At 39.4% G+C, this 17,500-nt stretch overlaps 1 protein-coding gene across 2 annotated transcripts in view; it reads left to right on the plus strand.

Moving 5' to 3' along the window:
• The window catches only part of dlgap4a (discs, large (Drosophila) homolog-associated protein 4a), a 130,869-nt gene that overhangs the window by 23,576 nt on the left and 89,793 nt on the right, over window positions 1–17,500 (plus strand). For both annotated transcript variants that reach the window (XM_043230085.1, XM_043230084.1), the window contains exon 2: window positions 11,605–11,705. The gene's annotated coding sequence lies outside the window, so the exon portion shown is untranslated. The remainder of the gene's footprint in view (window positions 1–11,604; window positions 11,706–17,500) is intronic.

Here is a 17,500-nt window from a genome sequence, read left to right on the forward strand (position 1 = left end):
AGCGGCTTTTTTTGCATGAAGAGCTAACGATGATCCTCCGTTGGGCGCTGAACATCAAAGGTCCGCCTCCACCTGCATCTCCCTGCACCTGGATCACACAAACACTCTGCATTGTCCTCATCAGTATGTGTGTCTCGTGTCTCTCCCTGCCTCTCTCTCTCTCTCTCTCTCTCTCTCTCTCTCTCTCTCTCTCTCTCTCTCTCTCTCTCTCTCTCTCTCGCTCTCCTCTCTCTCTCTCTCTCTCTCTCTCTCTCTCTCTCTCTCTCTCTCTCTCTCTCTCTCTCTCTCTCTCTCTCTCTCTCTCTCTCTCTCTCTCTCTCTCTCTCTCTCTCTCTCTCTCTCTCTCTCTCTCTCTCTCTCTCTCTCTCTCTCTCTCTCTCTCTCTCTCTCTCTGTCTCTCTCTCTCTCTCTCTCTCTCTCTCTCTCTCTCTCTCTCTCTCTCTCTCTCTCTCTCTCTCTCTCTCTCTCTCTCTCTCTCTCTCTCTCTCTCTCTGTCTCTCTCTCTCTCTCTCTCTCTCTCTCTCTCTCTCTCTGTCTCTCTCTCTCTCTCTCTCTCTCTCTCTGTCTCTCTCTCTCTCTCTCTCTCTCTCTCTCTCTCTGTCTCTCTCTCTCTCTCTCTCTCTCTCTCTCTCTGTCTCTCTGTCTCTCTCTCTCTCTCTCTCTCTCTCTCTCTCTCTCTCTCTCTCTCTCTCTCTCTCTCTGTCTCTCTCTCTCTCTCTCTCTCTCTGTCTCTCTCTCTCTCTCTCTCTCTCTCTCTCTCTCTCTCTCTCTCTCTCTCTCTCTCTCTCTCTCTCTCTCTCTCTCTCTCTCTCTCTCTCTCTCTCTCTCTCTCTCTCTCTCTCTCTGTCTCTCTCTCTCTCTCTCTCTCTCTCTCTCTCTCTCTCTCTCTCTCTCTGTCTCTCTCTCTCTCTCTCTCTCTCTCTCTCTCTCTCTCTCTCTCTCTCTCTCTCTCTCTCTCTCTCTCTCTCTCTCTCTCTCTCTCTCTCTCTCTCTCTCTCTCTCTCTCTCTCTCTCTCTCTGTCTCTCTCTCTCTCTCTCTCTCTGTCTCTCTCTCTCTCTCTCTCTCTCTCTCTCTCTCTCTCTCTCTCTCTCTCTCTCTCTCTCTCTCTCTGTCTCTCTCTCTCTCTCTCTCTCTCTCTCTCTCTCTCTCTCTCTCTCTCTGTCTCTCTCTCTCTCTCTCTCTCTCTCTCTCTCTCTCTCTCTCTCTCTCTCTCTCTCTCTCTCTCTCTGTCTCTCTCTCTCTCTCTCTCTCTCTCTGTCTCTCTCTCTCTCTCTCTCTCTCTCTCTCTCTCTCTCTCTCTCTCTCTCTCTCTCTCTCTCTCTCTCTCTCTCTCTCTCTCTCTCTCTGTCTCTCTCTCTCTCTCTCTCTCTCTCTCTCTCTCTCTCTCTCTCTCTCTCTCTCTCTCTCTCTCTCTCTCTCTCTCTCTGTCTCTCTCTCTCTCTCTCTCTCTCTCTCTCTCTCTCTCTCTCTCTCTGTCTCTCTCTCTCTCTCTCTCTCTCTCTCTCTCTCTCTCTCTCTCTCTCTCTCTCTCTCTCTCTCTCTCTCTCTCTCTCTCTCTCTCTCTCTCTCTCTCTCTCTCTCTCTCTCTCTCTCTCTCTCTCTCTCTCTCTCTCTCTCTCTCTCTCTCTCTCTCTCTCTCTCTCTCTCTCTCTGTCTCTCTCTCTCTCTCTCTCTCTCTCTCTCTCTCTCTCTGTCTCTCTCTCTCTCTCTCTCTCTCTCTCTCTCTCTCTCTCTCTCTCTCTCTCTCTCTCTCTCTCTCTCTCTCTCTCTCTCTCTCTCTCTCTCTGTCTCTCTCTCTCTCTCTCTCTCTCTCTCTCTCTCTCTCTCTCTCTGTCTCTCTGTCTCTCTCTCTGTCTCTCTCTCTCTCTCTCTCTCTGTCTCTCTCTCTCTCTCTCTCTGTCTCTCTCTGTCTCTCTCTCTCTCTCTCTCTCTCTCTCTCTCTCTCTCTGTCTCTCTCTCTCTCTCTCTCTCTCTCTCTCTCTCTCTCTCTCTCTCTCTCTCTCTCTCTCTCTCTCTCTCTCTCTCTCTCTCTCTCTCTCTCTCTCTCTCTCTCTCTCTCTCTCTCTCTCTCTCTCTCTCTCTCTCTCTCTCTCTCTCTCTCTCTCTCTCTCTCTCTCTCTCTCTCTCTCTCTCTCTCTCTCTCTCTCTCTCTCTCTCTCTCTCTGTCTCTCTCTCTCTCTCTCTCTCTCTCTCTCTCTCTGTCTCTCTCTCTCTCTCTCTCTCTCTCTCTCTCTCTGTCTCTCTCTCTCTCTCTCTCTCTCTCTCTCTGTCTCTCTCTCTCTCTCTCTCTCTCTCTCTCTCTCTCTCTCTCTCTCTCTGTCTCTCTCTCTCTCTCTCTCTCTCTCTCTCTCTCTCTCTCTCTCTCTCTCTCTCTCTCTCTCTCTCTCTCTCTCTCTCTCTCTCTCTCTCTCTCTCTCTCTCTCTCTCTCTCTCTCTCTCTCTCTCTCTCTCTCTCTCTCTCTCTCTCTCTCTCTCTCTCTGTCTCTCTCTCTCTCTCTCTCTCTCTCTCTCTCTCTCTCTCTCTCTCTCTCTCTCTCTCTCTCTCTCTCTCTCTCTCTCTCTCTCTCTCTCTCTCTCTCTCTCTCTCTCTCTCTCTCTCTCTCTCTCTCTCTCTCTCTCTCTCTCTCTCTCTCTCTCTCTCTCTCTCTCTCTCTCTCTCTCTCTCTCTCTCTCTCTGTCTCTCTCTCTCTCTCTCTCTCTCTCTCTCTCTCTCTCTCTCTCTCTCTCTCTCTCTCTGTCTCTCTCTCTCTCTCTCTCTCTCTCTCTCTCTCTGTCTCTCTCTGTCTCTCTCTCTCTCTCTCTCTCTCTCTCTCTCTCTCTCTCTCTCTCTCTCTCTCTCTCTCTCTCTCTCTCTCTCTCTCTCTCTCTCTCTCTCTCTCTCTCTCTCTCTCTCTCTCTGTCTCTCTCTCTCTCTCTCTCTCTCTCTCTCTCTCTCTCTCTCTCTCTCTCTCTCTCTCTCTCTCTCTCTCTCTCTCTCTCTCTCTCTCTCTCTCTCTCTCTCTCTCTCTCTCTCTCTGTCTCTCTCTCTCTCTCTCTCTCTCTCTCTCTCTCTCTCTCTCTCTCTCTCTCTCTATATCTCTATAAATATATCTCTCTCTCTGTCTCTCTCTCTCTCTCTCTCTCTCTCTCTCTCTCTCTCTCTCTGTCTCTCTCTCTCTCTCTCTCTCTCTCTCTCTCTCTCTCTCTCTCTCTCTCTCTCTCTCTCTCTCTCTCTCTCTCTCTCTCTCTCTCTCTCTCTGTCTCTCTCTCTGTCTCTGTCTCTCTCTCTCTGTCTCTCTCTTAATGCTAATAGGAGCTGCTTGCCGCATTGTCCTCAAACGCTGGTCTGAAATCTGTACGTGAAGTGAGAATCTCCCGGGATCTCCCAATCTCTCTCACGTTCTTCTATCATATGCTCCTTTCGCTGCTTGCTTTTTTGGGTGTTCGCCGTTCATGCTCAGATACTTAAACGGCGTTGGGCTGCAAAAAGTGAATCCGTTAGGACCAGAAAACGAGAAAGACGCTTCATTAAATGTTTTATTTTTAATTGAAGGATCGGATCAGAGGTTCCCAATTTTTCAGGCGAAGCCCTGTGACTTATAGACAACTACCGTGTTTAATAACTTGTATCTTTTTTGCAAATTTAGATGAAATTTGTGATTATAGGTGAAGCTAAACGGTACGACCCACAGCGGGACTTTTATAGACAGAAGAATGAAAAAGGGAGAATGAGTAAAATTTGTGTGAATAATAATCATGTAATCCATAAAAGTAAACTGTAATATATGTTTAATATATAAAATATATATGTATATATAATTGCATGTTCATTCCATATTTTTTTACATTCCTATAACCCTTTGATATCATCTTATTCTCATATTAATCTTTTTAAACCTTTTTCTTCCATAAAATTTCATGTATTTAATGCATGTTTAATGTATTTTAATTTATTTTCATTTAATAATGCCTAGCAGTAATCTTAAAAGTAATCTTTAGCACGCCTTAAATAATAACATGCATAAGAAAGAAATATGAATCTGTTTATTATTACACTATGTATTAAAACTGTGTGATGCCTACATTTAATTTTAGCTTTTAGCATTTAATTTTATTGACCGTTTTTACCTTAGACAAAATATTACATTTCGCATACATATTACATATTTCATCAACACTCACTTTAAGTTAATCTTTTAAAATAAAATTTACTTGAATTTGTAACTTAAAAACCCTATTAAAAGTATCTCAGAATAATAATATTGATAAGAAAAAAAACTAAATCTAATATATATATGTGTGTGTGTGTGTGTGTGTTTGTCATACTGTACAATAAGTCGTAATGCCTAAATTATATTTTATTTCTTTATTTCGACCAAACCGTATAAATAAAAGGCATTTCATTTAGACAAAAAAATTTTTACTTAATATTTTTTATGATATAACACACCGGCTGCTATCATGTCCCATTAGTTAATATCATTAACTGTCATTTTTCCTGCCATTTTTGATTTATTTATTTTTCCCTCTGGCCTTCCCCGTGACCTTCCCCGTGACGATCCGACAGCGGCGCCGGTTTAATCGGGTTTTCAGTGTGGCCATGCTTGGTAAAGACCGTCCCACCGTCCTGCGCTGATCAGTTACTCACCTACTCCAAGCGTTGTCCTTTTTCACATGCGTGTCTGACGAGATCGATTTTTTTCTTCCTGGACCTGGTCCAGTCGAAGTCTCCGTTTGATCTCACCGATGTCTTAAGAAAATAAATGGAGTTCGTAGTTCTCAAGGAGCCTTCGAAAGGAAGTACTTTAGCAGTGTTTCCATCCAACAACGTGCATAAAAAATATGCATAAACTCCTATATTTTTACATTTCTCCATGCGCATTGAAAAAAAGCCTCATTCACAGCATCTATATGTTGTTTTGGTCATTCTGAAATGATAAAATCTATAAAGACATAGTTCTAAAAATCGTTTTCGGTGTTAAAGACGAGCATCGTTCAGCTATATCGATAAAGGCACAGAGCAACGATATTGTTGAGATCATTTCCAGCCGATGAACGATGCAAACATTGACGACCAATCAGGATCAACCCTGCCATCACGCGCTTGAGAATTCAATCAACAGACGATATAAAGTCAAATATAGTTATAAATATACTTTCTTATAAAGTTTTATAAAAATAGGTCTTTACACAAAACTCTGCATTTATTGTAAGTAATTTATTATAAATGAAAATCATTATATCCTTGCTTTCTTAGAGATTTAGCGGCAGTTTTCAGCAAGTGACTCGTTGGGAAAAAACGGTGCTTTATTCGCAAGTGCGCTATTTCAGTTTTGAAGTTAAATTTGCATCTTTGGATAGAAACATAGCTACTGAGATTTCTTCAGAAAGACGTGTTTTTATTATATTTTAGACTTGAGTTGAGGTTGGACTTTGCTCTCCATTTGATCTCATTGATGTCTAAGAGAGACTTGAGATTCTCATCCACATCTCAAATAATGTTTTCCCCCTAAACATCCTTACATGAACCACAAGGCAACGTGTTGATTGAAGACAAGTGTTTTGACTGCAGGCATCTGAGCATAGCTTGAGGTGATCGGTAATGCGTCATTTCAAATCTCGGTTTTATCTTTTAAAAACAGACTCAGATGAGTTCATAGCTCTCGATTATTTATTTAGGTTTCACATTCATGACGGTTGTATGAGTTCGCATTTAGAGCTCTTGGAATATACAAATAGTTTTTTTCTCTACAGAAAGGTCTCAACTTGATCTCATAAAAGTATGTATTTTTGGGCGAGACCGCTTTAGCGTGGCTCACTATACGTTTCACAGCAGTTTCAACGAGAAATGCTAACACAGGTTCAATACGTGACCCCTGGCACATTTTTATTACGTTGATATAGGTACATATTGCCGACTTTCAGAAACTATCCATGGACTGTTGCTAAAAGTTAACGCTCTATCATGTAGGAAATATGCCCTACACAAAATGAAAAGTGTTAGCAAACGCAAAACGCATTTCTTGATGCAACCGTGTCATTTCAACTTCCTTTTTTTTCCACAGAAGCGTGTGGTTAAACGGGATTGAACCTTAGCTCATCGTCTCTGCACTCCGAACAAAAACCCGTAGATACGAAACTGGATATGTGCGATGCTAATGTTGGCTAAAAAGTGCTCCCTTGTACGTTTACGCCACGAGGCCAGGTAGAAAGGTCTCTGTTTAATCCCATTGATGCATAAGAGGCACTTCTGAGAAGATAAAGAGATCTCATCTCAGATTTCTCCGTCCTGCGTGCGAGAGAACCGTCCGCCTGCCGCAAGAGATGAATACGGCGAGTTATTAAGCCTCTTCCACAGACGTCGAGCGTTACGTATGAATTTCTGGAGAGCAGGGCGCTAAGTAGCCATTAGCTCCTGGATGAACCCCCGATGCTGAGATTCAGAGCTTCTTTCACGACTCTAAATAAACTCAAGTTCCCACCGCAATCATCACGGGCGGCTTCGAGACTGACAGGCTGGAAATGGGATTTTGCCGGCGAGCGGATGAATCTCTAAATGGGGAAGGCAGGAGGGATATTTGGCCATTTACCCCATAAAGATTTCATTTGACAACCCTTCAACCTCCACCCACAGCTGCGATATCTGCGTGAATGTGTGTGTGTGTGTGTGTGTGTGTGTGGGCTAGCGAGTAAATCAAGCGTCAGTCTGACTTGTTATAGTCTGGTTTGGTGTCTTGAGTGGGTCTTGCAGGTAGAAGACACCTACAGACTACAAACTTTCATGTGTGGGCGAGTGTGAATTAGACAGCTGTAAGGTGCCCAATCCGTGACAGCAAAATGGATATCAGTGCAAATGGCGAAAATATATTCCCACATTTATTCCCAGATGGCGCGTTTTTTCTTTCGGATGCAAAACACAGCTTGTCGCAAATGTCTTTAGTGTCTTTTGTCTTTTGTCTTTAGTGAACGCGATTCTGCGTGTGTTTGGTAATGTGTGTTTTGACTGGCTTTCCATTTTTGCTGGGTTGCACAGTTTTGGGATTTAAATCTCTTCTTAAATCAGTATGTTGTGTTTTTCTCACACATCCCTTTAAAAAATAAACTGTATGCATTTTACCCGTGCACTCATAGAAATCAAATGTATTGGATTGCGTTATATTATTATTGGCGTATATTATATTATTGTGGTGTATTATTACTTTATTTATTTAATTATACATTAACGCATGAACATACAATAATTCAGAATATTTATCATAAAACATTAAATATATTATTATTGAAATATCGTATTTGTAGCTTAAATTTCTTGAAATGTCTTAATTGAAATGGAGAAAAAGTCAAATTAATTATTTTTGTTTATTATATTTATACTTGCTTAAATGTAAAAGTTTAAATGTATTAAAAGTTATTAATTTAAATGATAATTTAGAAGTGTTATATTACTATTGTGGTATATTATTATTTATTTTTATTTAATTGTACATTGAAGTAACGAGTAATATTAAATAACTAGGCCTACTTGGTATAGGGTTAGAATTAGGATTAGGCTTTGGTTCAGTATTAAATGCATAATTTGTAATAATGCAAAATTATGACATTATGGACAACCGTTGCTGAATTAAAAGACATCATATCAGGGTTAACTTGAAAATAAAATATGTAATAATGATAAGTAAATATATCTTTTTTCACTCATTGTTTGATCAGACTTTGCAATAAATTGTAAAATATTGTAATATTTTTTATTTATAATTGTGGTTTTACGTAAATCCTTTTTTCACTCAGCATTTAATCTCTTAATGAATGCAACAAATAATTATGAATTATTATATAACTGACTAGGTAACTGACTGACAACAGATATCAAATATTTTAACGCTAAACTATTTTATGATCAACTAAAATGAAAAGACTGTCTATATATCCCAGAGCATTAAACTGATGGTCCGAAATGATTTGCTGTGCCGATGCAAATCATAAGAAGTAGAACCTTCTTCATTTGTAAAATAGTCTGATTTTGTCGCTGTTTGCTGGCGAAGCAGGAGCCGCTAAAATAAGCCCCTGACCCCGTGACATCAGTTCCTTTCAGCGTTTTCTTCTGCTCATATTGCTGTTAGTGCCCGCAGAGAATGTGTTTATGAATAATTTAGAGGTCCTTCACAAGAGGGCCTCGAACTGGGTCTCTCTGAGAAACGACGTTGACGGACCTTAACGGAGACGTTTTGGAGCCGTAGAATATTTGCCATTTCTTTTCTTTGTTTCTTAACATTTCGGGTTAATGCAGCGGACGCTCTGCCTCCTCGAGGATGTCGTAGCGGTATCTCAGTGCGAACATAGAAAAGCAAGGATGTCTGTTTGCTGACGTCGTTGCGTGCGATTCGGTTTCTCCGCAGTGTGTAATTCCCATCGGAAACCAGATAGTTCAAATACAGATTGCCCCTGGTGGCAGATAATCTCATTACACCGTTACGCTACCAAAAATGCATCGGTAATTAAAAGAAGCTGTGTAGTTTTCAAGAAAAATCTTATTATTATTATTGTTTCTTATTTTTGAGAAAAAGTTGAGAAAACTCAAAAATGTGCTTGAAGCTGCTCACCTTAAAATTTTAAGTTGGCTCAACTAATTTTTTTTTAAAATGTGAAAGTTTTTTACAAATATTTATTCTGATCAATTAAGTGCATATCAAACTATAACTGTGATTTTTATTATTATTATTATTATTATTATTATTATTATTATTATTATTTTTGAGAAAAAGTTGAGAAAACTCAAAAATGCGCTTGAAGCTGGTCTCCTTAAAATTTTAAGTTGGCTCAACTAATTTTTTTTTAAATGTGAAAGTTTTTACAAATATTTATTCTGATCAATTAAGTGCATATCAAACTATAACTGTGATTTATTATTATTATTATTATTATTATTATTATTATTATTATTTATTTTTTTTAGAAAAAGTTGAGAAAACTCAAAATGTGCTTGAAGCTGGTCAGCTAAAAATTTTAAGTTAGCTCAACTAAATTTTTTTGAAGCTGGTCTCAAAATGTGAAAGTTTTTTACAAATATTTATTCTGACCAATTAAGTGCATATCAAACTATAACTGTGATTTATTATTATTATTATTATTATTATTATTATTATTATTATTATTATTATTATTATTCCTATATCAAAAATATCAAACAGGTGTGTAAGTTATAGGACTAAAGAAAAAACAAAAAGTCTAGCAAAATGTATGAATCCTGCGCACTGCTAGCTTGCAAATCATATTAAAATAATAAATAATTTTACAGTTTTTGTGATTCACGTAATCGCATCAAAACGCTGACTTGTCTTAGGTACCACATTAAAACCTATTTTATTATAAACTAGTAACTGAATTAAATGTAAACTAAATTAAACTATGCAACAGTTAAAAAGAAACAATAATAAAAACAAAGCTACTAAGAATAGTATCTTTATGATAATGAAATAATGCAGTCAAATGAAGGATGGGACTCATGAGGGGGGGTTTACTATTGCACAAGACATTTTTATCAATTCATTTTCATTTACACTCATATTTTCTTGTTAGTTTTCCAAGCTTATCTTCAAAGAGGCACATCTGACCCCAAACGCTGTCTGTGAAGATGAAAAAGACAGGGTGAAGAAACGCTCTCTTGTAAATCAAATAAATGAGCTATTTCTAAGAGCGCTAGTGGAAGTATCAAAGCTTTCTCAGGCGTCGATCACGGCGGCTGACGGTATGTGTTTCTGAAACAGAGCCCAGCGGCGCTGAATAATTGACGATATTTGCTTTTGCATAGTCATGCTTTGGATGAGAGTGTGTTTATGTGTTTCTTCACCTGATCTCACAAAACAGGCTCCTTTAAGAACCGGTGCCTCCTTTCTTTTTGCACTTTAATGGAGGTTTCAGCGCTCAGCTTCAGTTCTGTCGCTCGTTTAGTTTGGGTCGTATTGTGGTGGTTACTGCAAAAGGTGATCTACCTCTAACTGTGAGCGTTGGCGTTTGTCAATGTCAGTTGCTTGGCCGGAGAGCAGAAAGCACGTGAAGCCAAATCATTGCACCGACCGAGCAGCTGCCGTTGAAATGCATGGAAAGAAATGCATTGAAATAGCGGGTTGAAATAGTTCACCCAAAAACGAACAATTTTTAAAACCGCTCACCCTCAGAACGTCCTCTTTCTTCAGCAGATTTGGAGAAATGTGGTATTACGTGACTTGCTCACCAACGGGTGTGAATGGGTGCCGTCAGAAGTAGAGTCCAAACAGCTATGCTCCGATACTCCACAGTGATGCAAAAGCTGTTTGGACTCTCATTCTAACGGCACCCATTCACATCCATTGGTGAGCAAGTCCCGTAATTCTACATTTCTCCAAAACCTGCTGAAGCCACAAGACGTGTTTACATTTTTTTAATATAATAATAATATTTGTCTTCGTAGACATTAACCTTTGTCTGTTGTTGTTTATTATACCGTATAACCGTCTCGCAGACTATGAATATGCATATGCTCATTTCCAAAAATATTCAATGTGCAGCAATGCATTGAATAATTAAATCGGAATGCAATGCATTCGACTGTACATTTCCAGTGAGACAAATCAAGTCCTCTAAGCGTCATATTTAATTGTTCCGGCGAGAGTTTTAACGCAAAATAGCATTAAAGCTAATAGCTGAAAGCCTTCGCAGACAACGGTGTGGAACGATACTGCAGCTAATGATGCATTAAATCTGGGTAAGATGGTGATCTGCATGCATGTGACCTATGCGTTTTAGATTTTGTGTATGTTTAGTGCCACAGCAACGAGCCAAATTGATTCACGTGCACTGAAATATAACGTGCATGCACGACAGCCACTGTTACTGTAATGCACTCAACCGTTTTAATTGCAATAAATAATGCTGCTTTTATACCGGCTTTCATTTTCAATACCGCTGTGCACAAAATATTCAGCTCCCAGCAAAACCGGCTGGCTTACGAAATAAAGGTCCCTTTTTTTATTGCATTGTTTCTTTTTGGTGACAGGAGTAATTGATCAAAGCCGGAATTCGAATCGCCGCGTTCGGGGACGGAGAGACCCTCGGTTCGCTTTCATCGGATTTTGGGGGGCCGAGCGGATCGCATCGCTTTGTTTATCGAATCTGCTACCGAATTCATTTGGTTCAGACCCCGGCACAATAAAAGCCAAATTACACCCCCGAGGGAAATGTTTAAAGATATTTAATCAGGACGGGATCGGAATTAATTTCGGGGAGACTCCCGGGGAAGCTTCGCCCCCGAACTCAATCAGAGTGTTTCTCAGACCTTGAAATGATTGTCAACGGAGAACCGCTATCAGACAAACATTTAAGCTTGCTAAATCTTGTTCGGTCCGGGAAGGTTTATCTAAAACGGCGTCACTTTTAATCATATTTAGAAGCTGAATAAACGATGGGCGCTCTGGATCGCATCGGTTTACAAAAAAACACCAAACGACGAACGTTTAGCGAGTCATGGGTCTCTTGATCGTGCTATTATATTCTGGCTAATTATCTGTGAAGATTAATTTCATCCTCTTAAAAATGAACGTGAAAGAGCCCGGAGGTTCTGATTCGAGCTGTCTGTCGTCTGCTTTCAGGATGCCACAAAGCGCCGGGAGGATTGGGCTGTATCTGTGGAGCGCTCCGGACCGTCCGTCCCGTCTCACGCCGTGCTGAGCATGTAAAGATCCGGACTGAGGTAAGAAGACTTTCATTAAAGCGCTTCTCAACTGGCTCGGGTTTCACAGCTAGTGCTGAATGAACACAGTAAAATAAAAAGAAATCTATTCATGTCGTTGTTATCATCATCATTTGTAGCCTGGATTTATTTTTGGATAAATAAAATAAATGATTGTTAAATCAAATAAAATTATTGTTTAAAATATTGCTTATTTATTATGTGCGTTATTTGTATTTTTTAAATAATTAAATTAAAATAAATGCCTTATTAAATTCAATTATTGTTTAAACACACACACATAAACATGCAATGGTTCTGAATATTTATTATGAAACATTAAATATATTATTATTGAAATATCGTATTTGTGGCTTAAAAATGTATCTTGAAATGACTTCATTGAAATGGAAAAAAAGTCAAATAATGTTTCATTTTGGTTTATTATATTTATATGCGCTTAAATGTAAAAGTTTAAATGTATTAAAAGTTATTCATTTAAATTCTAATTTAAAAGTGCTATATTGTTAAAAAAAAATTACGTATGATATTTATGGCATGAGTATTGTAGTGTAGTATTTAATAAATAATTTTTAAATATTTTTATACAACAATTTTTTTTTAATAATTAATTTCATATAATAGGAAATAATTGAACTTAAACTGCATGCCATGCAGGCCTGTTTTCTTATTGCGTCTTTATTTATTTATATTAGATCTTTGATTTTAATTACTACAACCAACAACAAAAGATATGAGAATGATTTTCTCCTCCCCTAAAATAAGTGAATATTTCAATTGAACGTGCTGTTCTTAATATGCACAATTATTTTCTTAGATGCAGTTTATTTTTGCGCGTACTGCATCATTTTTTGGTGACGCACCAGTTGAGAAGCTCTGTTTTCCTTCACGCTCGTCTTTAAACACCAGCGTCGCGCGTTATTGTTCACTTCCTCGGCGCGGTGGCCTTGATTGCGCCGATCCGCCGCATTCGTAATGTACTTGAGAGCGGCGAGATCGAGTCTGTGCTCTGGCAGTCTCGTTCAATCAATAATGAAACGAGGTCTTTGTCTAGCACCCCGTCGGACGTGACTTTCTGCTCAGATCCACGTGATTCCGGGGCTCCGAGCTCAGACGCTGTTGTCGAAAAGACGAACGACTTCTGGTGGACTATAAACGTATTCGTCTATAGGACGTCTCCTGACGGCGGCCGCGGCCGACGTCGCCAACAAAAGCCAATTTGATTTAACCTCCGAAGAGCTTCGTGACATGCTCGGTTTTTTTTCTAGCTGGTTCTAAAGCATTGGTGAGATTGAATGAGGGGCCCCCGGGGGCCGGTCTTGTATATGAAGAGTCAAACATGGAGATTTGTGTGCAGATTGATGGGCCGCCTGCCAATAGTTCATCAGCAGGCTGTACGCTCAGCCGCTCGCTCCGGCTCAGATTTATGATGTCATAATGCCGATGAGTGACCTCCAGTGAGGCAAAACCAGCGCTGCACTTTCATCACTTTGATGGGAGAGGCGTCTTTAACTTTGCCAATAACTTTAAGATGGACGATCCATCCCAAACTACAACTTCAAAGGATCTGTGTTGGATTGTGTGCTGTGGGGTTGTAAGATGACTTGAGTAAGCTATGGTTATGTTGCATACAATTTATATCTCTGCAGTGTTTCATTTTTATTATTTGTATTTTTTTTCAGTTTTATATGTGTATATACAGTATATGTGTATATATATGTATATATGTATGTATATATATATATATATACAAAATACAAAAACATATATTTTGGATGTGATAAATCACAGTGAATCATTTGACAGCATATATATATATATATATATATATATATATATATATATATATATATATATATATATATATATATATATATATAAGATGCATTAAATTAATCAAACTGTGTGTGCGTGTGTAAATTGATACTATAGATATATAGATAAATATGACTAAATGCAGAATTAAATTCAAAGGACAGGATGACCTGATGTTTTATTTGTGTCCAGTGATCACGTGACATGATGAAGTACTAAACACTTTAATGCAGTGTGTTTCATTCATACCCGACGCCGGAGGGTGCTCTCGAGCACCAAGTCAAAGGTAGACAGAACTAATAAATTACCACGTGCCAGGAAATCCATAATATGGACAAAAGCATCTAGCTGCTGCCGTTTACTGAATAAAAAGCAGAAATGTTTTGACTAAATGAAGCGCATGAATCACGCAGGGCTAACCGACGTTGCCTTTATTACAGTACAGAAAGCGCTAAGCCTTTGTCATATAAAAATCGGTCATATATAAGAAAAATATTATGTTATAGAAAGTTATTGGTTATTGTTCAGCGGCGTATTTGATTTCTTAGCCAAAGGAAGTAATGAGAGATATAAAAATACTATGTCATTAGAGATGTCTGTTCCTCTCACTTCTTAAAAAATAACGACAGCGCCTCTGGTTATACGACTCAAAAGAGTTCAACTTAACACTAACATTCTTGCAGAGATTCTTTCTTTATGAATTTATCAATAAATAGTTAGGACTTGAGCGCGTTAAAACCTAGAGATGAGGATATACGGTATTTACCTCGTTCACACGTGATGCTGGCATTTGTGATGAAACTGTGATCGTGGCATTTGCTAGTTAGCATGTTAGCATCCCTGATGGAAAACCCACAGCCGCTAGCTTAAGCTCCTTTAAAACGCATGCATTTTAATTAAGCAAAAAAGTGGTTATTTTTTCATCTTCCATTTATTTTATGCATGCATTCTGTGGTTGTTCTGAAAAATCCGTTTAGAGATGTTTACCTGCATGCAGCATTAAAGCTGAACACACAGAGACAGATTAACATCAGCGGCGTGCTGCGGAAGCACTCAATCAACTTTTTTTTTCAGAAACTAACTTTTAGAAAATGTGAGTGTAGTTCATTCCACAATTAGTGTTTTTCAATGTTTTGGTGTTTGGAGTTGTAACTTGTTTTCTGTTTAGTTGCTAGGGTGTCTCGGGTGTTTTAATGTGTTGCTATGCCGTTTCTAGGCTGATATGAGGATGTTCAACTTCTGTTCAGTTGCTATGGTGTTCTGGGTGTGTTTTAGTATGTTGCTATGCAGTTTCTAAGGTGTTATGACTGTTTAAATACATTTTTAATGCGGTTGCTAAGATGTCAATTTCTGCGCTCACTGTTGCTATGGTGTTTTGGGTGTGTTTTAATGTTTTGCTATTCAGTTTCTAAGGTGTTATGACTGTTTAAACACATTTGTAATGCGGTTGCTAAGATGTCAATTTCTGCACACACTGTTGCTGTGGTGTTCTGGATGTGTTCTAGTATGTTGCTATGTAGTTTCTAAGGTGTTATGACTGTTTAAATACATTTTTAATGCGGTTGCTAAGATGTCAGTTTCTCCCCACACTGTTGCTATGGTGTTCTGGGTGTGTTTTAATGTTTTGCTATTCAGTTTCTAAGGTGTTATGACTGTTCAAATACATTTTAAAGGTGTTTTGACTGTAAAAAGACATTTTTAATATGGTTGCTAAGATGTCAATTTCTGCACACAGTTGCTATGGTGTTCTGGGTGTGTTTTAATGTTTTGCTATGCAGCTTTTAAGGTGTTATGACTGTTTAAATACATTTTAAAGGTGTTTTGACTGTAAAAATACATTTTTAATATGGTTGCTAAGATGTCAATTTCTGCACACACAGTTGCTATGGTGTTCTGGGTGTGTTTTAATGTTTTGCTATGCCGTTTCTAAGGTGTTATGACTGTTTAAACACAATTTTTAATGCATTCGCTGAGGTCACACTGTTGCTATGGTGTTCTGGGTGTGTTTTAGTATGTTGCTATGCAGTTTCTAAGTTGTTATGGCTGTTTAAACACATTTTTAATGCGATTGCTAAGATGTCAGTTTCTGCGCACACAGTTGCTATGGTGTTCTGGGTGTGTTTTAATGCTTTGCTATGCAGCTTTTAAGGTGTTATGACTGTTTAAATATATTTTAAAGGTGTTTTGACTGTAAAAATACATTTTTAATATGGTTGCTAAGATGTCAATTTCTGCACACAGTTGCTATGGTGTTCTGGGTGTGTTTTAATGTTTTGCTATGCCGTTTCTAAGGTGTTATGACTGTTTAAATACACTTTAAAGGTGTTTTGACTGTTAAAACACATTTTTAATACGGTTGCTAAGATGTCAGTCACAGTTGCTATGGTAATCCGAGTGTGTTTTAGTATGTTTCTAGTTTCAAGCTGATTTTATATGGCTGCTACGAGGAAAAATTCTATATAGTTGCTAGGTTTTCTGGGTGTTTTAGTGCATTGCTGTGCAGTTTCTAGGTTGCTACGACCTCTTAAACACATTTCTATGTGGTTGTTAAAATGTTAATTTCTATTCAGTTGCTAGGGTGTTTTTGGGTGTGTTTCAGTGTGTGTAGCTATGCAGTGTTTAGTCTAGTATGTCTGGGTGTTTTTTGTTTTGTTTCGTTTCGTTTCGTGTTGCTCTGTGGTTCCCAGGGATTCACTTTGTGCATAAACCCAAGGTATTCTGAGTCGCATGACTGGCACGAAGCGTCCCTGTGATCTTCTGGTCCCTAGTTACGGCTCACGTACCTCCTTCAGTGTGCATCCCTGCGCTTTCTTCACCTGTTTTCCGGCCCAGCGTGCTCCGGCCGTTCAGTTAGTAAACTAACAGCGCGTGCTCTTCAACAGCAGCACACATGATTTGAGGGATCATTCGTGTCCGTGGAGCCAACAGTGCAGGATGGGTTATGTCTTAGCTAACACCACTTATCTCTGTATCCAGCCGTGTGTCTGCGTGGGACAGAAACAGTGCGACTGGTATTATGGGATGTCATTGCGAGTGTGGATGTCCTCTGCGCTTCATCCTCGGGCGAAATGATTCAGCAGCTTCGCATAAGAACGACAGCAGATTAACGTTCAGCAGAATCGCCGCATAAACGCACACATTAGCGGTTCACTGCGTTTGAAAGACTCTTGTCAGAGGACGCGACCGAGGCTAAAAGTACGCGCTCTTTAACTTTTGTTCAGACCATGTCGATAACAGATCGATCGAGCTCCCACGCGGTGCGCGGGATCGCAGATTAATTCCTGCAGTTTTTCCGTCTGCGATTATTGCAGAGGAGTGTTGCTCGCGCTAGTCTCTTTCACTCTCGTTCTGTTCAGCGTGCGAGGGTTTTTCGAGATATACTGTAAATGCAGATATGGAGTGAGGTCTCAACATGTCACATAACATTAAAATTTCTCTCTGAGTCACCCTCCTTTTGCTTGCGTTCATGCCAGGGGAAAAACAAACTGAAAGGGATGCTGGGAGGTTTGAGCGCTAGCGTGAATTTATCTTTTATTTCTGTATTTTGTGAAGAAATTGTGAGCTTCACTTGTCTGCGCTGAACGCCATGCGAGCGTGCTGAGGGCGGACAGTCGTTGCTACGCAGCGGCTAATTGTTCTGAGAGGTTGTCAGGGTGTTGCTAGGTGGTTGGTTTTGACATTTGAGATGGACTTGCACGCCGTGCAGTATCGAGACGGCTCCCTGGAGGTGATGTTGATTTTAATCGAGGTGGCAAACACGGTGCTGACACTTAAGGAATTATAAAAGGACGGAAATTGAAAGAAAATCGAAGAACGTTTTTGCGAAGTCGAGTTCGTATGGATGGATGAACAAGTGACAGAAACTAATGCTAAGAAGAATGATCAAACCAGGTAGATGGTATGTGATATAGTATATGTGTATGAGACGTATATTTGCAAAAACATATTGAACAATTTTCAAAAACTACGTTTTATTGCGC

The sequence above is a fragment of the Puntigrus tetrazona genome, unplaced genomic scaffold (assembly GCF_018831695.1).
Source record: "Puntigrus tetrazona isolate hp1 unplaced genomic scaffold, ASM1883169v1 S000000148, whole genome shotgun sequence".
Lineage (NCBI taxonomy): Eukaryota > Metazoa > Chordata > Actinopteri > Cypriniformes > Cyprinidae > Puntigrus > Puntigrus tetrazona.